Consider the following 22094-nt stretch of genomic DNA (forward strand, 5'->3'; position numbering starts at 1 on the left):
CTGTGCCCCCTGGCTAGACATGTACATGTCATTGTGCACCCAAGGGAGTATACTATAGAAATATAACTTATATACTTTAAAGTAGTCAATGTGCAGCTTTTACAGCGGTACAGATTTACTGTCCTCTAAAAATAACTCAACATACAGCCATTATTAAAAGTGAGTACACCCTAAGTGAACATATCAAAACTGTCCAAGTGTGCAAATTTTGTGTGAACATCATTGTTATCTAGCACTCTCTTAATCCTAATGGGCGTGGAATTCACCAGAGCTGCACAGGTTGTTTCTGGGATCATCTTCCACTCCTCCACATCACTGAGCCGCTGGATGTTAGACACGTGGCGCTTCTCCACCTTCCGCTTGATGATGCCCCACAGGTGCTCAGCAGGGTTCAGGTCTGAAGACATACTTGGCCACTCAATCACCTTCACCTTTAGCTTCCACAGCAAGGCAGATGTCATCTTGGCAGTGTTTTTGGGGTTGTTATTCTGCCCAGTTTTGAAGGGTGGGCATCATCTTCTGCATCAGAATGTCGCAGTACATGTTGGAATCCATAATTTTTTGTAATGAACTGCAGCTGCCCAGTACCAGCAGCACTCATGGAGCCCCAGACCATGATGCTATCACCACCATGCCTGACTGTAGGCAAGACACAATGTTCTTGGTACTCCTCACCAGGATGTCACCACACATGCTGGACACCATCTGAGCCAAAGTTTATCTTAGTCTCATCAGACTATGTTTTAGTACTTCATGCTCTTGGACCGGTTATCTTTAGCAAACTGTTTGTGGTCTTTCTTGTGATCCAGCTTCAGAAAAGGCTTTCTTCTGGTACGACGGCCATGAAAACTCTAAAGCAAAGCTGCAGCACTTATGTCAGATTTTTTAAGCCAGATTCTGCACGTGATGCACAGCACGAGGACTCGACTTCTTTGATAGACCCTTGAGAAGCAGGTTCTGAGTGGAACCTGTCTCGAAAAACCTCTGTATGACCCTGGCCACTGTACTGCAACTTAGATCTTCTTATAACCTTTGTATGGTCCAGTGAAGCAGATAAAAACATGAATGTGGCTTTGTATTAGTAAACAATGTACAGCTGTTATCACTTAAGAAGTACTCACTTTTGTTGCCAGGTATTTCGATTATATATAAATATATAGCATTAAAGGCTTTTATAAGGAATTTGATGAAGGTGGCATGTGATTGTTTTTAGTAAGAACCGGTGTTAGACAGGTGTGTATTGTTTTTTAATTTAAATTTGTGTACTTTAATGTTGAGTTTTGCGTTTGCATTGAGATAATCAATCTCATTGGGACTAGTGAAATAAACGTAAATAAATAAAATAAACTATTCTATACATGTTCACAAGAAAAAAATGTGCTCTCTTGTGATCTTGCAATGAAAAGGCCGCAGTACGCTTCTATTTAAAGCTGTTTTTCTTCAAAGCTGATTTATGAGCTCAGCTCCTTCAATCTATCAGCATAAATATGCACAGGCCTGCAGCAACAGATTGTGTGTGTGTGTGTTTGGTTAGTATATTTGCATATCTCTCGTGGTAGAGAGAGAAAGAGAAAGATAGAGAGAAAGAACGAAAGAGAGAGAGAAAGAACGAAAAAAAGAAAGATAGATAGATAGATAGATAGATAGATAGATAGATAGATAGATAGATAGATAGATAGATAGATAGATAGATAGATAGATAGATAGATAGATAGATAGATAGATAGACATATAAAACATTAGTGCAGATGTGTGTAAGGCACAATATGTGTAGAGAAGGACTACATAATATACTTACAATATACAATATGTACATTGTATGTACAACTGTACAGAAGTTATACTCAGTGTTTATACAGTGTAGTATAGAGTTCAGTAGTGTGATAGTGGGTGGAAAAAAGAAAAGGCCCTGAATCTGCTGGTTCTGGTGCATATGTTCCTTTATCTCCTTTTTGATGAAAGTAGGTTGTTGTCTGAAGTTTGATATTGATCATTTGGGCAGGGTCTTCCTTTGATATTTGCATTAAATTGTAAATGTGTATCAGTTTATAACTAGGATTCCTTGATTGCTGTATGAAGCTAGTTATTAGCATAATAGTCAATCATTAATTATTTCTGTGGAGGGACATTGACACTATTTCTGTGGAGGCACATTGACATTGTCAGGGAATTACCAGCCACGCCTCTCTCCTACACTCAGCACACTCGCATAGCCTCGCCCTCCTCCTAATCACTTTCACCTGTCTCCAATCTACTCTCCCCTTCATAAGGCCCCTATTTCCACTCGCTCACCGTCCAATCTACAGTTCACACTGGCGATCATCTCACTCCCTTACACACTCACTCCCTTACACACTCACTCCCTTACACACTCACTCCCTTACACATTTATTTACTCCCTTACACACTCACTTCCTTACACACTCACTCCCTTACACATTTACTCACTCCCTTACACACACACACACCCTTACATATTTACTCACTCCCTTAAACACACACTCCCTTACACATTTACTCACTCCCTTACACATTTACTCACTCCCTTACACACTCACTCACTCCCTTACACATACACTCCCTTACACACTCACTCCCTTAAACACACACTCCCTTACACATTTACTCACTCCCTTACACATTTACTCACTCCCTTACACACTCACTCACTCCCTTACACACTCACTCACTCCTTACACATACACTCCCTTACACACTTACTCCCTTACACATTTACTCACTCCCTTACACACTCACTCACTCCCTTACACACTCACTCACTCCTTACACATACACTCCCTTACACACTCACTCCCTTACACATTTACTCACTCGCTCACTCACTCACACACTCACTCTCTTACACACTCACTCATTTACAAACTAAGTCACACACACACACACACACACACACACACACACACACACACACACACACACACACACACACACACACACACACACACACTTGTAGCTGTTATCTTTGCATGTTATTCCAACATTAATGCATAAATAAAAGTCACACTGTGATTACAATAATTATTATCATTTCAATTTGATCAAGAAAAGTTTTAAACCTCTAAATAAAACACACACATACAGACCACAATGGTCTTTCAGGCAGTGCTCCTGTTTTATGTTTTGTGACTGAGAAATCATAGCATCATTCAGAAACAGATTTCAAAAGAAAATTGCAGTGTTTTTTTTTTTTTGTCTGGCTTGTTGAATGCTCACCTTCTTTTATTATTTCTGTTATGCGGCCTGGTGGCCAAGTGAGAAAAAAAAGCCCACATGAAATTGAGTGTGAGCGCATTGCAGTGTGAGAACACACTCATTAGGTATTTCCTGAAGGTGAAAGTGCTTATTATAGACACAGTAATAGGTTTGTATGTGTGGTGGTGGGGTGTAGGATGTATGTGTGAGTGTGATCTTGAAATCAAGACAACCTTAAAAGAATCAATTCTTCCCCCCAGCTGCCTGCGGGAGTGTACCACAAATAAAGACTGTAATAGATATTGATCAGCTACTTACTAATAAACCCAGTACAATTATTCCGTTTTATCATAGGGCTCTCTCTCTCTCTCTCTCTCTCTCTCTCTCTCTCTCTCTCTCTCTCTGTCTCTCTCTCTCTCTCTTTCCCAATTCATCCCAAAGGAATTCAATAGGGTTAATAGTTTTACAGCAGGAGATCTTCAAAACCAGCCCATGTAAAGCATATCTTCATGGAGGCATTGTCATGCTGGAACAGGTTTGGGTCTACTAGTTAAAGTGAAGGGAAAATTTCATGCTACTGCATCCAAAGACATCGTATTCTGATTCTGATTCTGATTCTGATTCTGATACTCATATCCTGTATTAATTTTACATAGTATAGCACATGTAGTATCTGACCAAATACAGACACAAATAGTAGTCTTACTATTTTAAGCAGGAGGTGCTGATCAGGAGATCTCACATGAACTGTATGGTCAAGGCCGCTGTGGTTTACTGTTTTTACACTTTGGGAAATAAAATTAACACGGTTCATGAGAAAATATTGTGGGAGGGTGCGAGCAAAAATACAGCACAAGCTAAATAATCAAAAAAACCTTCACACACACATGCTTGTTGAGACCATTTAAGGAATAAATTAGTGCTGGCAGTACTGGCATTGTTTTTTTTTTAGTCATTTTCAGTTTTCTAATACTATTCTTGGCTATGGGAAACGGTTTCTCGACAGAAGGAAAGAAGATTTTTCTTTCTACAGTTTTATTGTTGTATGGTGTTATATTCGATGCTAAAACAAAAGCACTTACCACAGCATACGCATGGTGAAGCATGGGTATAGTGTGATAAATAGTTTTGTTTTAGCACTTTATCCAGCGCAACTTATGTTCACTAGGTCACCATTATCAGGATGTATTTATTGATAGAGACTTCCACACTTCTATAAGTTGCACTGGATAAAGTCGTGACAATAAGAGCTATCACTTTGTATGGAAGGATATTCCGGACAATATTCAAAAGAAATTTCAAATTGTATTTGCAAACGGAAATGCAAGATCTGCAATTCTGTTTTCCATATGTGGACACATAATTGTGACATAATTCAAACGCATTAGCAAATCATGCATTACTGTTTGTGTTTTTGCTTTCGCAAACGCACAGCAACTGCCCAATTTCGAATGGAAAATCAAAGTCCATGTGCAACTGTTTTTCCCGTGTCTTAAGAGTTATGACCATGTCATTACAGTGCCTTGCGAAAGTATTCGGCCCCCTTAAACTTTGCGACCTTTTGCCACATTTTAGGCTTCAAACATAAAGATATGAAACTTTAAATTTTTCAACAATAAGTGGGCCACAATCATGAAGTGGAACGAAATTTATTGGATATTTCAAACTTTTTTAACAAATAAAAAACTGAAAAATTGGGCATGCAAAACTATTCAGCCCCCTTAAGTTAATACTTTGTAGCGCCACCTTTTGCTACGATGTTTTGCACATCGAGAGACTGAAATTTTTGCCCATTCCTCCTTGCAAAACAGCTCGAGCTCAGTGAGGTTGGATGGAGAGCATTTGTGAACAGCAGTTTTCAGTTCTTTCCACAAATTCTCGATTGGATTCAGGTCTGGACTTTGACTTGGCCATTCTAACACCTGGATATGTTTATTTGTGAACCATTCCATTGTAGATTTTGCTTTATGTTTTGGATCATTGTCTTGTTGGAAGACAAATCTTTCGGAAGAGCGCTTTTTTCCCTGTTTAAAAATTTGAAAGCAGTGCGTGGAGGATATTCCCACCAGAACTACGAACACACAGTACATTAACCACATTAAGGGTACGTAATTTCTCCGCTATGGCGAACATCCAGTTCATTCAGTGTGTGAAGTGTGACATGTTTATTCAGTCTCTCTCCGTTGTTAGCGATTATTTTATCTGTAAGAAGTGTAAGCTAGTTTGCTCTTTGACGGAGAAGATCTTAGCATTTGAAGAGCGCATCCAGAGTCTAGAGAGAAGTAGTGAGTGCGAGAGCAGTCCAGGTTCTGCAGGGGAAAGTCTGGATGCCATAGGTGAGGTTAATATTCCCCCGACTCCGGCATTAGAGCCCTTGCAGCGGGGCGAATGGGTGACGACTCGGCAGCATATTCGCAAAGCCAAAGCTAACGCTAAGGCTCGCCCACGGGAGCACCATTCCTCTCCGCTTCACATGTCCAACAGGTTTGCTCTCCTCAGTGAAGCACCCGCTGAGAAACCTGAAAGAGCTCTGGTTTTAGGAGACTCCATTCTGAGGCACGTGAAATTAGCTAGACCTTTAGGGGCACCAGCAGCACAGGTCATGTGTATACCGGGAGCCAGGGCGCCGGACATAGCAGGTCAGCTTAGATTCTTAGGAAAGCACAGGTTCTCTAAGATAGTTTTTAACACAGGAGCTAATGATATACGCCTTCGACAGTCAGAGGTTACTAAGAGTAATATTATAGAGGTGTGTAAATTAGCGAAGGCAATGTCCGATGCTGTAATATGCTCTGGCCCCATCCCAATACGACGTGGCGATGTAGCCTACAGCAGGTTATGGTCGCTGAACTGCTGGATGTCCGAGTGGTGCTCCAAAAATAATGTGGGCTTCATTAATAATTGGAGCATTTTTGAGGGCAAGGCTGGCCTGTTAGGGCGGGACGGTGTCCATCCCACTCGGGAAGGTGCTGCTCTCATTTCTTGTAGTATAGGTCATAGTCTCAGAACAGCACTAGTTAACAAGTGACTGTCTAGAGCCAAGGCCAGGGAGCAGACAGACAGGCTAAACCAACCGTCTGCTAGCTGCACAGAGTCGTCACTCAGGATCCACCAAATTGAGACTGTGTCTGTCCCCCGAGCGAAACCAAAATATAGGAATTCTCAGAAAGTCTGTTTTAGTAACCTGATTAACATAAAATTAAATAGGACTGAACACACAGCCAGCACCTCTGATCTAAAGATAGGATTGCTGAATATTAGATCTCTCACGTCTAAAGCGCTTAATGTAAACGAAATTATTACCGACCAGGAGTTTAAAATAATGTGTTTGACAGAAACATGGATTAAACCAAATGAATATTTAGCATTAAATGAAGCGAGTCCTCCTGGGTATAGTTACATACACCAACCCCGTCTAAATGGCAGAGGAGGCGGAGTTGCAGCTATTTATAATAATAATCTAAGCGTCACACAAAAGACTAAACACAAATGTAAAACATTTAAAGTTCTTTACACCAGCATAAAATATTCAGTGTCTGAAAGCAGGTCCAGTCAGACAATTCCACTAATTATTATTTATAGACCCCCAGGGCCCTACTCTGATTTTCTCATAGAATTTGCAGATTTCATCACAAATTTAGTTACTTCTCTAGACAAAGCATTAATTGTTGGTGATTTTAACATTCATTTTGATAATCAGGAAGACTCCTTAAGAGCAGCTGTTGTGTCCATTCTAGATTCAGTTGGAATTAATCAGAATGTTATAGGACCCACTCATAGTGGTGGACACACTCTCGATTTGTTGTTAACATTTGGATTAAAAATAAAAAACGTAGTCATTATTCCACAGTCTGAAGCTATTTCAGACCATTATCTCATCTCTTTTAAAATTTGCCTCAGTCATTGCATTACTACTTCACCACGTTATCCTGTTAAGCGTACTTTCACGTCAGCTACAGCAGCGCGTTTTATTAACAATCTTCCAGAAATTACGATATTAGATAGATCTCCGTCTGACCCTGCAGAGCTCGACTGGGCCACTGAACACCTAGAATCAACATTACGTTATACCCTAGATGATGTAGCTCCCCTTAAGACCAAAATGATCAGGGAGAAAAAATTAGCACAGTGGTATAATGATCATACACGCACCTTAAAACAGACCACTCGAAAATTAGAATGTAAATGGCGTCAAACAAAATTAACAGTATTTCAAATAGCATGGAAGGAGAGCCTCCTAATTTATAGAAAATCTCTTAGTGCTGCTAGATCAGCATATTTCTCCACCCTCATAGAAAATAACAAGCATAATCCTAGATTTTTATTCAGCACGGTAGCAAAATTAACAGGGAATAAAAGCACTGCACTCACATGCACACCATCATTAGGTACTAATGATTTCATGAACTTTTTTAATAATAAAATTGAAAACATCAGGCAAAAAATCCAGACGGTTAATATAAATCCAAATTATTTTACAAGTAACCCTGTAGACAGCAGTGTAATAATAACAGACAATCAATTACAAAGTTTTACTCCTATTCACGAGAATGACTTAATTTCATTAATTTCCTCATCAAAATCATCAACCTGCATTCTCGATCCCTTGCCTACAAGTTTCTTTAAACAGATCATTCCAGAGGTAATTGAACCTGTTTTAAAAATAATAAACTCTTCCATTAGCACTGGTTTTGTACCAAAATCCTTCAAACTGGCAGTTATCCACCCCCTAATTAAGAAACCTGACCTTGACCCATGTCAGCTGTCCAACTACAGACCAATATCAAATCTCCCCTTCATAGCCAAAATTTTGGAAAAGGTTGTAGCACAGCAGTTATGCTCACACCTACTTATGAATAATATTTTTGAAATGTATCAGTCAGGATTTCGGCCTCATCATAGCACAGAGACGGCGCTAGTTAAGGTGGTAAATGACCTGTTATTGGCCTCTGATCAGGGTTTTGTCTCCTTACTTGTTTTGCTCGACCTTAGTGCAGCTTTTGACACCATTGATCACACTATACTACTTGCTAGACTTGAGAACGTTGTTGGAATAAAGGGAACGGCTCTCTCTTGGCTCAGGTCTTATTTGACTGATCGCTATCAGTTTGTTGATGTTAATGGTGAGTTCTCCACACTCTCTGAGGTAAAGTTTGGTGTTCCTCAAGGATCTGTCTTAGGCCCTCTGCTTTTCTCTTTATATATGCTGCCTCTTGGAGAAATTATTCATAAACATGGTATTAGATTCCATTGCTATGCTGATGATACACAGCTATATATTTCAGCAAAGCCAGATGAGAGAGATCAGCTTAACAATGTTGAAAAATGTGTAAAGGACATTAGACAGTGGATGCTCGATAACTTTCTTCTGCTAAACTCAGATGAGACGGAAGTACTTTTACTAGGACCACATGCAGCTAGAAGCAAACTTTCTGATTACCTAACATCTCTGGATGGTGTTTCTGTTTCAGCGTGTATGGCTGTCAAAGACCTTGGTGTGATTATTGACTCGAGTCTTTCCTTTGAGGCTCACGTGAATAATATTACCAGGATCGCCTTCTTTCACCTTAGAAATATTGCTAAAATTAGAAATATGATGTCGCTACAGGATGCAGAAAAACTAGTTCATGCTTTTGTTACTTCTAGATTAGACTACTGTAACGCTTTACTGTCTGGGTGTGCGAGTAGGTGCATAAATAAGCTTCAGTTAGTTCAGAATGCAGCAGCAAGATTTGTCACTAGATCTAGGAAATATGACCACATCACCTCTGTATTAATCAGTCTACACTGGCTTCCAATCAAATCTCGCATTGATTATAAAATTCTACTACTGACATATAAAGCACTTAATGGTCTCGCACCACCGTATCTGAGTGAACTTCTGTACCAGTATGATCCTCCACGCCTACTTAGATCAAAAGGTGCTGGCTATCTGTTGGTTCCTCCAATAATGAAGATTACAGCAGGGGGCAGATCTTTCTCTTATAAAGCCCCGCAGTTATGGAACAGCCTTCCAACCAGTGTTCGGGACTCAGACACAGTCTCATTGTTCAAGTCGAGGTTGAAAACAGTCAAGCCTTTAATCAGTAGATTTTTTCTCAGGTAAAGGCTCAGATCTGGAGGGAACATTGATATTGAGTGTTTGGTGAACTGGGATATTTGTACGCTGTCGTCCCCTCACATTCACGTGTTCACTCAGGTTTGTTGATGGTGGTGTGGTGGGCCGTCTCTTATCCCAGAGATCCCTCATGTCTGTGTTGCCTTCTGGTTCTCCCTTTTAGTTATGCTGCCATAGCGAGTCTTGCCGGAGTCCAAAATGCTCAGTGACTTTAACTCTCATGCAACAATAGGTACACTTAATAATCCATATCCTTCTCTTCCTGTCACCCTCTTCTCTCTCTCTCTCTCTCTTTCTCTCTCTCTCTCTCTCTCTCTCTCTCTCTCTCTCTCTCTCTCTCTCTCTCTCTCTCTCGGTCGAGTTAAACATGCTCCTGAGGCTCCAGTGACCACTGTTCCTGCCCCTCTCCCCCCCGTGGATCTTCCCACTTCGTCCAGGCCTGCCTGGATTGGACTGTAGTTGATGTCAACAGTCTCCTACACTGACTCAGAAATACACTTCGCTTTTGATCATCATCACTGCACCCCGCAACATTGTATACCCGCCACAAATGGACATTCGGTGTAACCCAGATGAGGATGGGTTCCCTCTTGAGTCTGGTTCCTCTCAAGGTTTCTTCCTTATGCCATCTCGGGGAGTTTTTCCTTGCCACAGTCGCCAGTCGCCACCGGCTTGCTCATCAGGGACAAACTTACTCATAAAGAACATATTCATTTTTAATCACTGCATTATCTGTGTAAAGCTGCTTTGAGACAATGTTCATTGTTAAAAGCGCTATACAAATAAAAAAGAATTGAATTGAATTGAATTGAAAAATCTCCGTCCCAGTCTCAGGTCTTTTGCAGACTCCATCAGGTTTTCTTCCAGAATGGTCCTGTATTTGGCTCATCCATCTTCCCATCAATTTTAACCATCTTCCCTGTCCCTGCTGAAGAAAAGCAGGCCCAAACCATGATGCTGCCACCACCATGTTTGACAGTGGGGATGATGTGTTCAGGGTGATGAGCCGTGTTGCTTTTACGCCAAACATAACGTTTTGCATTGTTGTGATTTTGGTTTCATCTATCCAGAGCACCTTCTTCCACATGTTTGGTGTGTCTCCCAGGTGGCTTGTGGCAAACTTTAAACGACACTTTTTATGGATATCTTTAAGTAATGGCTTTCTTCTTGCCACTCTTCCATAAAGGCCAGATTTGTGCAGTATATGACTGATTGTTGTCCTATGGACAGAGTCTCCCACCTCAGCTGTAGATCTCTGCAGTTCATCCAGAGTGATCATGGGCCTCTTGGCTGCATCTCTGATCAGTCTTCTTCTTGTATGAGCTGAAAGTTTAGAGGGACGGCCAGGTCTTGGTAGATTTGCAGTGGTCTGATACTCCTTCCATTTCAATATTATCGCTTGCACAGTGCTCCTTGGGATGTTTAAAGCTTGGGAAATCTTTTTGTATCCAAATCTTTAAACTTCTCCACAACAGTATCTCGGACCTGCCTGGTGTGTTCCTTGTTCTTCATGATGCTCTCTGCGCTTTAAACGGACCTCTGAGACTATCACAGTGCAGGTGCATTTATACGGAGACTTGATTACACACAGGTGGATTCTATTTATCATCATTAGTCATTTAGGTCAACATTGGATCATTCAGAGATCCTCACTGAACTTCTGGAGAGAGTTTGCTGCACTGAAAGTAAAGGGGCTGAATAATTTTGCATGCCCAATTTTTCAGTTTTTTATTTGTTAAAAAAGTTGAAATATCCAATAAATTTCGTTCCACTTCATGATTGTGTCCCACTTGTTGTTGATTCTTTACAAAAAATTACAGTTTCATATCTTTATGTTTTGAAGCCTGAAATGTGGCAAAAGGTCACAAAGTTCAAGGGGGACGAATACTTTTGCAAGGCACTGTATTTAAACAGCAATATTAAATACCACATTTGCTTTTTTACTGTGAAATTGTGGACATTATGATGCTCGGACAGTAAGTGCATTTTTCATATATGTAAGCAACTGACCCTTCGCAAAGACCCTGCTCTCCTTAGGTACTGTTGCTATGTCCGTCAAGCCATGACAAGAACGCCAATCAATGTCTTTGCGAAGGGACAGCTTTCAGTGCAAGGCTTTGGAAATCCAAATGCATCAGGAATTACGATTGCTTTTGGGTTTTGGCAGACTACATAGGTAATGCAGAGAAAGTGAAAAAGCACACATGGTAATTGTTATTGCTATTTAAATATGACATGGTCATAACTCATAAAAAATGGGAAATACAGTTGCAAATGGACTTTGCTTTTCCATTTGAAATTTGGAAGTTGCTGTGTGTTTGCGAAAGCAAAAACACAAACAGTAATGCATGATTTGCAAATGCATTTTGATTATTTCACAATTATGCGTCCACATATGGAAAACGCAACTGAAAATACCATCTCCGATTCCTTTTTAATATTGTCCAGAATATCCTTCCATAACTTTAGGTTGCCTCCTTATTTTTCCATTTCATCAAGGCCACATGTTTTTGTTTTGATGGCTTTTCCCGCAAGCCATCAGGCTCCTCAATACACAGAACTGAACTGGAACACACACACACACACACACACACACACACACACACACACACACACACACACACACTCAACTGTGTGTTACCAAACTGTAGAACCTGAACTTAACTCACTCATTACTCATCTCAATCTATTCCACCATCATTTATTTATTATTATTTATACTTAACCATATTACACTGTTTCCATGTTTTTTCACCTCTTGACTGCTGCTACTGCTGTTTTTGCACTGCATTGTGTTTGTTTACAACACAATGGTTATAGTCTTTATAGTCCTATTTGCTCAGTGCTGTATATTATTGTGTGTATTGTCCCACACTGTCTTGTGTTGTCTTATGTTGTCTGTACTATTTGTCTGTCTGTCTGTACTGTTTTTCCTCTGCACTGTTTGTTCTAGGTTGCACTCAGTGCACTTTATGTAGCTTTATGTTGTGTGTTGTAGCTCTATGTTGTTTAGTGTAACATCAGGGTTCTGGAGGAACTTTGTCTCATTTTTAATGTGTACTGTGTATCACTGTGTATAGTAGAAATGACAATACAAGCCTCTTGACTTGACATGTGATAATGATTTACAGTAATGGAACAGTTATTGATTTTCTCCTTGAACGTGTTATTGGTTGAGACAGCAAACGAGGACCAGCTTGTATCAGATATTGATGGGTAAGCTGAAAGGGTCAGTGGGGTCAGACAGAGCCCTTGACCTTGGGGTTCTGCCTGTTGTCTGCAGTCTGGATACAAAGTTAGGCATAAATCACTGCCATTACTTTGACTGGACAGCACTGGCCAATAGCACACACTCTAATAATGCTAAATATACAGGCTACCATACCACAATTTCACATAAACATATACAGGTTTATTTAAACATGTGGCATGCGATATAAAGGTGTTTTTTTTTTTTTCCGACTAAACACTTAACTTTTTCTGATGAGCACAAACCCACACAACATGATTCAATTCAATTCAATTCATTTTTATTTGTATAGCGCTTTTTACAATGAACATTGTCTCAAAGCAGCTTTACACAGATAATGTGGTGATTAAACGTAAATATGTTCTTTGTAAGTATGTTTGTCCCTGATGAGCAACTGTGGCAAGGAAAAACTCCCCGAGATGGCATAAGGAAGAAACCTCGAGAGGAACCAGACTCAAGAGGGAACCCATCCTCATCTGGGTTGCACCAAATGTCCATTTGAAGCAGATATACAATGCTGCGGGGTACAGTGATGACGATCAGAAGCAAACTGCACTCCCGAGTCAGTGCAGCAGACCGCCGACACCAACTACAGTCCAATCCATCCTCAAAGCAGCCGTTCACACAGAAGTGTGAAGATCCACGGAGGGGAGAGGGGCAGGAACAGTGGTCACTGGAGCCTCAGGAGCATGTTTAACTCAACCGAAAGAGAGAGAGAGAGAGAGAGAGAGAGAGAGAGAGAGAGAAGAGGGTGACGGGAAGAGAAGGATATGGATTATTAAGTGTCCCTATTGGTGTATGAAAGTTAAAGTCACTGTGCAGTTTGGACTCCGGCAAGACTCGCTATGGCAGCATAACTAAAAGGGAGAACCAGAAGGTAACACAGACATGAGGGATCTCTGGGATAAGAGACGACCCACCACACCACCATCAACAAACCTGAGTGAACGCGTGAGTGTGAGGGGACGACAGCATACAAATATACCAGTTCACCAAACACTCTATATCCATGCTCCCTCCAGATCTGAGCCTTTACCTAAAAAAAATCTACTGATAAAAGGCTTGACTGAATAAATATGTTTTCAACCTCGACTTGAACACTGAGACTGTGTCTGAGTCCCGAACACTGATAGGAAGGCTGTTCCATAACTGTGGGGCTTTATAAGAGAAAGATCTGCCCCCTGCTGTAGTCTTCATTATTTGAGGAACCAACAGATAGCCAGCACCTTTTGATCTAAGTAGGCATGGAGGATCATACTGGTACAGAAGTTCACTCAGATACTGCGGTGCGAGAACGTTAAGTGCTTTATACTTCAGTAGTAATATTTTATAATCAATGCGAGATTTAATTGGGAGCCAGTGTAGACTGATTAAAACAGGGGTTATGTGGTCATATTTCCTAGATCTAGTGAGGACTCTTGCTGCTGCATTCTGAACTAACTGAAGCTTATTTATGCACTCACTCGCACACCCAGACAGTAAAGCATTACAGTAGTCTAATCTAGAAGTAACAAAAGCATGAACTAGTTTTTCTGCATCCTGTAACAACATCATATTTCTAATTTTAGCAATATTTCTAAGGTGAAAGAAGGCGATCCTGAAGGCGATGATGAGAAGTAACAAGACACACCAGGGTTCACAGCATCAATCATGGCCTACTGAAGAAGTTAATAAGATCCTGCTACGGTCGGCGAAACCCTAACACAGCGCCTTGGCTTAATTCCAGTCCCAGCTCTTTTACTTCTCTGTGCATTTGGCAGATATCACATCTGCTCACTGACCTGACGCAAATGCCACTGCAGTTATATGGAACCGAAGTGATATTGCAAATAGTGTTCTCCCAGACTTTGGGTCAGACAGTAATCTAACCCAAACTCACAGGCAGGTAGATTTTATTTTATTTATGTAGCATTTTTAACAATCAAAATACAGATTTAGATTTAGATAAGCACTGAGTTATCCTGGGATGGCATGAAGAACAAAGCTTGAGAGACTCAAAAGGCAACCCATCCTCTTTTAGGTGACATCAGAACATCGACAGCAGATTTAAGAGTGTCAGTGTGATTCTACCTACAGCCGTCTTTGGGTATTTTTAGGGTATCGATACAGGACCATCCAAAGAAGAAGTGAATGATTTTCATGTGCAGGAACTAGAAATAGTAGTAGTCATAAAGAAGCAGAACATTAATTGAGCCAGAATGTAAAGAAAATAAAAGAGAGATGCTTTATACTTGTCACACTTTACAGCACAATAGAAAACTTTCTTTGCATATCCCAATGATATAAGGAGCTGGGGTCAGAGCGCAGGGTCATCGATGATACAGAGCCTCTGGAGCACCGAGGGTTAAGGGCCTTGCTCAGGGGCCGATACCAGGGCTTGAGCCAATGGCCTTCCGATCAGTAACCAAGAGCCTTAACCACTGAGCAAGGAGTTGGGCAAGGCACTAGCGTTTACAAAAGGCACTTTTTCTTAGGCAAAGGCGCAGATCTGGAGGGATCATGGATGTAGAGTGTTTGGTGAACTGGGATATTTGTATGCTGTCGTCCCCTCACTTTCACACGTTCACTCACGTATCCCAGAGATCCCTCATGTCGGTGTTACCTTCTGGTTCTCCCTTTTAGCTATGCTCTTGATTCTGGTTCCTCTCAAGGTTTCTTTTCCTTATGCCATCTTGGGGAGTTTTACCTTGCCACAGTCGCCACCGGCTCGCTCATCAGGGACAAACTTACTTATAAAGAACATATTCACTTTTAATCTCCACATTATCTGTGTAAAGCTGCTTTGAGACAATGTTCATTGTTAAAAGCGCAATACAAATAAAAATGAATTGAATTGAATTGAATTAAATAAGCAGTAGAGACTGAATTATTATAAGTTTTCATAATATTGTACAATGTACAGCATTTTATTGGTTGTCAGAACCTTGTTCTAAATTATTGTTGCTCCTGCATGACCCATATTTGTCCTTTGCATATGTAATTGGCCAACTCGGGTTTAAAGTAATCTCTCAGCTACAGGCAAGGTTTTGGAAGTAAATAAAAATGCTTATGAAGCTCATGCAAAGATTAGAATCACAGTCCTAAGGACAAAGGAACAAAATAAACTTGAACTAGGAAGCTTGAACTATGATGCTACACCGAGGCCATGTCCACACTAATACATTTTCATTTGAATTTTTCTCTCTGTTTTGGTCTTCCATCCACACCGAGAGTGTTTCTAGTCAATGAAAACATAGCTTTTAAAAAATAAAACTCCAAAGTGGATATAATTGATAACGCCATTTTTAAATCGCAGTGTGGATTATGAAGATGGAGGCTTTCAAAAACATTGCCGTATTTTTAAGTCATGTGACGTACCTGTTCTTGACATTGCCGCAAAGTTTCAAACAGCTGGAAAGTAAATAAACGGAAGGAGAAAATAACGCAGTTTTCTTTTGGGAAATTACTGAAAACGATAGTGTGGATGTGGAGTTTCATTTTTAGATGAAAACACTGTTTTCAAATGTATCCAGATTAGTTTAAGCCTATCTTAGACATTGCCTGTAGACAGAGACACTTTGTGTTGAGCATTTTATCATGCTTGGGTGTCAGTCTTATTGAATCCAGGTGTACATGATCTGTAATTAAGTGATCTTGAGAATGTGTGTAGGGAGTTGGAGTTGTTAGCGGCTGTGTCTGTAGGCTGCCAATTTCTACATTGACGTGACAATCTGCTAAATGGCATGTTATATGTTTAACCGTTAAGCATGAGAACCTGTAAGTTTGTAATATCATATCAGAATGCTGCATTTACTTCTTCTGTCATAACTGAGTAAAAAGATCAAAATAAATTCAATAAATATACAGAAAACAGAAAAATGCCATGTCATTTCATGTAAAATAATGCTTTGAGCTGCATTACATTTAATCATCACTGAACGGCAAACTGCATTTCCTCAGGATAACCTTGTATGGCCTCTGATTCCAGACAATACTAACAAGCCAGACAGCACTTGAACTGCTTCACAGTGATCGCATGAAAGACAGCTTTGTGAATGTTTGATCTAGCTGTGCTTTAATGTGCCACTCTTATACCCAAGCAGGCACTCAAAGTAGTGTCACTATTGTATTTCATTTTCTACACTACTGTCACAGGCCGGGGTGGCCTTCCCTCCCCTTCACAACGTAGCTCCTCGAGGAGTTACCCAGAGACACCAACAGACCAGACAAGGTAATTAATATCAAAAACTTGTATTTTATTTAGTTAAAATAAGTCCAATCTCAAACTAAAATCCACCGACTGATCCTCCTCTCTCTTCTACCGGGTGGCGTGGGAAGTTCGCACAACGATCCCTCTTCAGACGGACAGAAGCAAAAGATGGAGCAGACACTGGTAAGGGTTCAGACAACAGTTCCTCTTCGGCCGGAAGTAAGTAATGGAACAAGCACCGATAAGGATTCGCACAGCAACTCCTCTTCGGCCAAAGATTAGTAATGGAGCAGACACAGGTGAGGATCCGCACAGCGGCTCCTCTTCAACCAGAGATACGGGTTGCGGCAGGCACTGGTAGGAAATTGACAACAAGGGAAAGGGTTACTCTTCTCACAGGACAGCATCAATCATTTGAGTGTCACCTCTTTTTGGGATAGGGGGGAAGGATCGGGCAGGGGGTCATCTGACGCAATACAATAGTCCGTCGTAGACGGCAACCGGGAAACTCTCTCGTTCCCTCCACGGGACGCACCCGCTAGCTGGGGGCCACTCCCCTTCCGCAAGCCGACGGCCTTTGAAATACAGCGGCGGACAGTAACTTCCTCACAGAACAGTGATGGCCGCCTCCCTTGGCAGAGAACAATTTTTCTACATTCACAGGACAACCGTGGTGAGTACAGGATTTGACAATCAACAACTAGATTTTCTTACCACAGGGCAGTGATGGCAGCATGCAATAGCAGAGGGCAATCTCTCTATGTTCACAGAACCACAGTGATGAGTACGGGTTTCAATGGTCAACAACTGGGTCTTCTTTCCACAGGGCAGTAGTAGCAACATTCAATGGCGAAGGACAGTTTCTCTAGGTTCACAGAACAGTGGTGAGTACAGGATTTGACAATCAATAACTAGATCTTCTTACCACAGAACAGTGATGGCAGCATTCAATGGCGAAGGACAGTTTCTCTAGGTTCACAGAACAACAGTGGTAAGTACAGGATTCGACAGTCAACAACTGGGTCTTCTCACCACAGAACAGCGATGCATAGATCTCTCATAAATCCTCTTCAACTCAGACAGAATGGAGCTGCATTCCTGTACAGCATATGCTCAGCACACAGCAGTTAATTAATTTCAGTTTGACCTTCAGAGCCCCCAAGTAGCCAACTGGAGAACGGGCAGACACAAAATTACAGTCTCCACACCAGTGCACAATTCAGTCACTTCAAATCATCACACGTGTTCACTTCACATTAGTCCGCCAGAAGCTGATTTAACGGTTTGGCGATCTTGGAGAAGTCTTTAATAAATCGCCGATAATATCCTACAAAGCCCAGGAAGGATCTCACTTGCCGCACTGTCTTAGGCGCACTCCATCCTTGGACAGCTGATACTTTTTCGGGGTCCACAGAGACTCCAGAGGCACCCACGCAGTGGCCCAGAAATTTCACTTCCTTGCAAAACAGTTGGCATTTGTCCGGCTGTAGCTTCAGTCCGTACTTCTCCATCGCCTGGAACACCTGTTCTAAATGTTGGAGATGGGATTCAAAGTCCAGGGAGTACACAATGACATCGTCTAGGTATACTAACGTAGTATCCACCAGCTGGCCGCCCAGACACCGCTGCATCAGTCGTTGAAAAGTGGCTGGGGCGTTGCAAAGGCCAAAGGGCATCCGGTCCCACTCAAAGAGCCCAAAGGGAGTAGTAAACGCGGTCTTTTCTCTATCTCCCTCCTCCACCTGCACCTGCCAATACCCGCTGGCCAGATCTAAGGTGGAATACCAGGCGGCTTGAGTCAGGCTGGTGAGAGAATCCTCGATCCGCGGCAGCGGAAAGGCATCCTTCTTGGTCACTTGGTTCAGTCTACGGTAATCTACACAGAACCTCCAAGCTCCGGTCTTCTTTCGTACCAAGACGATAGGGGCCGCCCAAGGGCTGCTGCTCTCACGAATGATCCCCTTCTCCAGCATCCCCCGCAACAGGGTACGAACCTCGGAGTAAAGAGTGGGTGGCACCAGACGATATCTTTCTCTGCTTGGTGTAGCAGCACCAGTAGGAATCTGATGTTTCACAGCGTCCGTACGGCCATAGTCTTCATCGTGTGTAGAGAATAGGTGCTGCCACTTCGCCAAGAATGCCTGAAGCTGTTGCGTCTGCCTCTCTTCCAGCCCCTCTCCCCGCAGGGATTCCCCTAAAAGATGGGCCGGCATACCCTCCCTCGAGGAGTCCATGGGCTGATCCACTCGCGTCAGGGCCACCTCGACCACTGTAGAGCTCACTTGACAGAAGTTAACTCCTCCACCATCCCTCACTTGCTGGGGGCCCACCGAGGTCACTCGGGCCAATCGTTGATGGCGATACAAGTTAACCGGATAAGGATGTACATTCCGTATCCTCACGACGACTCGGCCCCGCCGAACAGCGGCCAAACCTCGAGCCACCTCCACCACTTGACAATCCAAATGGGGCTCCACGAGCACCCAATCTTCTGGTCCAAACGTCCGAGCAGGCAACCAAGCCCAAATCACAGCCTCACTCCGGGCCGGGACAGAAAGAGCATATCGACAAGTAACCCGGCCTGTGCCTTCACGATCTTCTTGGGAACTGGCCGTATGAACCCGGCGACAATCTGCAACAATACGTTCCCACTCACGTTTCTCGGCTGGCGGGGCAGTTCGAATAGGCCTGGTTTGGAACAGTTCCTCCCAACACTCTGAAATGACATTCATGCCCAAAAGGGCTCGATGCGTCTCCAAACAAGGGTCCCGGACGACCACAACTCCTTTCTGTTGTACCGTAATCCCATGAATCTCCAAGTCCGTGACCAGGTATCCAACATAAGGAATGTCTAGACCGTTTGCTCCTCGCAAGGTGAGCCAAGGGGTCTCTGCCTCCTGTAAACATTGAGCATTGAACAGTTCTTTAGACAAACTCTCGGAGAATAGAGTAACTTGGGACCCGGTATCCACTAGACATCGGACCTTGACACCGTTCACCTGAATCTCCACAGTGGGGCAGCGTCCAACTAAGTGGTCTCTAGGGACAGTGGACAAAGAAGGGTCAATCAAAGGGGTCCCGACCACTTGACCCACAGTGGCCGGTAACTCTAAAAACCCCCCTGCGAACCCCGGCGAGAATCGCACTGGCGACTATAGTGTCCCGGCTCTCCACAGCCATTACAAATCGGCCGACCCTGCGCGTCCCATTGGAATCTGGGGCCAGCAGACCGAATTGGACGCCTTCCTGGGTCTCGACTCCCGTCCGAGTAAGAACGCTCTCGAAGCAAGGGCAGCGGATTTGGCCGCTCCCGGCGAAACTCCTCCAGAAAGGTCTTAGACAACTCGGTCATTTGTTCCCGCACCTCCTTCATGAGTTCTGCACGTAGGGCCTGCTTCCAATCGGACGGCCCAGGAAGAGTGGAATCGATCGTTCGACTGGCGGCCATACAAACGGAGGGGTCCGCCGTCTCCGCATGATCCGTCTCCAAAGCCAGGGCCTCCCTTCGCAAATCCTCGAACGTCAGTTTAGGATCTCGGCGGAGCTGTACACGCAAGCTCTGACGGACAGGGCCCTCCTGGAGACCCAGGAGAAATTGGTCTTGCAACAAGGTCTCGTCACCACCTAGGCCATGGTCACGCCTCTCTTTCAGCCTAGTAAACTGCTCCCGCAATTGTAGAGCAAAGGCCCGTAAGGTTTGCTTGGGTCCTTGTTTGCAGTTAAAGAACTGAGTCCGGAGGACCGCCACTGGAGTGGCATCACCATACTGCCCGGTCAAGAAGTTATACACAGTTTGGGCCGTAGCTCGAGTCGCTTCTGGTGCGGCCTGCACTTCTCTCCTGGCTTCTCCTTCAAGTGAATTCAAAACGAACTGTAACCTCTGTGGGGCACTCAATCCCTGGAATCCCGCCAGATACTCAACCTGAGCCTTCCACTCCGATAAGCTCAATTCCGACCCAGGTCCTCCATATCGTTGGGCCCAAGGGGCTCCCATAAAGATGGGCATAACTTGGGGCCGGGCCGCAGGCAATTCTTCGTCTGCCATAAGGGATCTCTGGTCGCTCAACTCGAGGTGGAGTCCTGCCGACTACGCCAAATCTGTCACAGGCCGGGGTGGCCTTCCCTCCCCTTCACAACGTAGCTCCTCGAGGAGTTACCCAGAGACACCAACAGACCAGACAAGGTAATTAATATCAAAAACTTGTATTTTATTTAGTTAAAATAAGTCCAATCTCAAACTAAAATCCACCGACTGATCCTCCTCTCTCTTCTACCGGGTGGCGTGGGAAGTTCGCACAACGATCCCTCTTCAGACGGACAGAAGCAAAAGATGGAGCAGACACTGGTAAGGGTTCAGACAACAGTTCCTCTTCGGCCGGAAGTAAGTAATGGAACAAGCACCGATAAGGATTCGCACAGCAACTCCTCTTCGGCCAAAGATGAGTAATGGAGCAGACACAGGTGAGGATCCGCACAGCGGCTCCTCTTCAACCGGAGATACGGGTTGCGGCAGGCACTGGTAGGAAATTGACAACAAGGGAAAGGGTTCCTCTTCTCACAGGACAGCATCAATCATTTGAGTGTCACCTCTTTTTGGGATAGGGGGGAAGGATCGGGCAGGGGGTCATCTGACGCAATACAATAGTCCGTCGTAGATGGCAACCGGGAAACTCTCTCGTTCCCTCCACGGGACGCACCCGCTAGCTGGGGGCCACTCCCCTTCCGCAAGCCGACGGCCGTTGAAATACAGCGGCGGACAGTAACTTCCTCACAGAACAGTGATGGCCGCCTCCCTTGGCAGAGAACAATTTTTCTACATTCACAGGACAACCGTGGTGAGTACAGGATTTGACAATCAACAACTAGATTTTCTTACCACAGGGCAGTGATGGCAGCATGCAATAGCAGAGGGCAATCTCTCTATGTTCACAGAACCACAGTGATGAGTACGGGTTTCAACGGTCAACAACTGGGTCTTCTTTCCACAGGGCAGTAGTAGCAACATTCAATGGCGAAGGACAGTTTCTCTAGGTTCACAGAACAGTGGTGAGTACAGGATTTGACAATCAATAACTAGATCTTCTTACCACAGAACAGTGATGGCAGCATTCAATGGCGAAGGACAGTTTCTCTAGGTTCACAGAACAACAGTGGTAAGTACAGGATTCGACAGTCAACAACTGGGTCTTCTCACCACAGAACAGCGATGCATAGATCTCTCATAAATCCTCTTCAACTCAGACAGAATGGAGCTGCATTCCTGTACAGCATATGCTCAGCACACAGCAGTTAATTAATTTCAGTTTGACCTTCAGAGCCCCCAA

The sequence above is a fragment of the Silurus aristotelis genome (genome assembly GCF_946808225.1).
Source record: "Silurus aristotelis genome assembly, chromosome: 17".
Classification (NCBI taxonomy): domain Eukaryota; kingdom Metazoa; phylum Chordata; class Actinopteri; order Siluriformes; family Siluridae; genus Silurus; species Silurus aristotelis.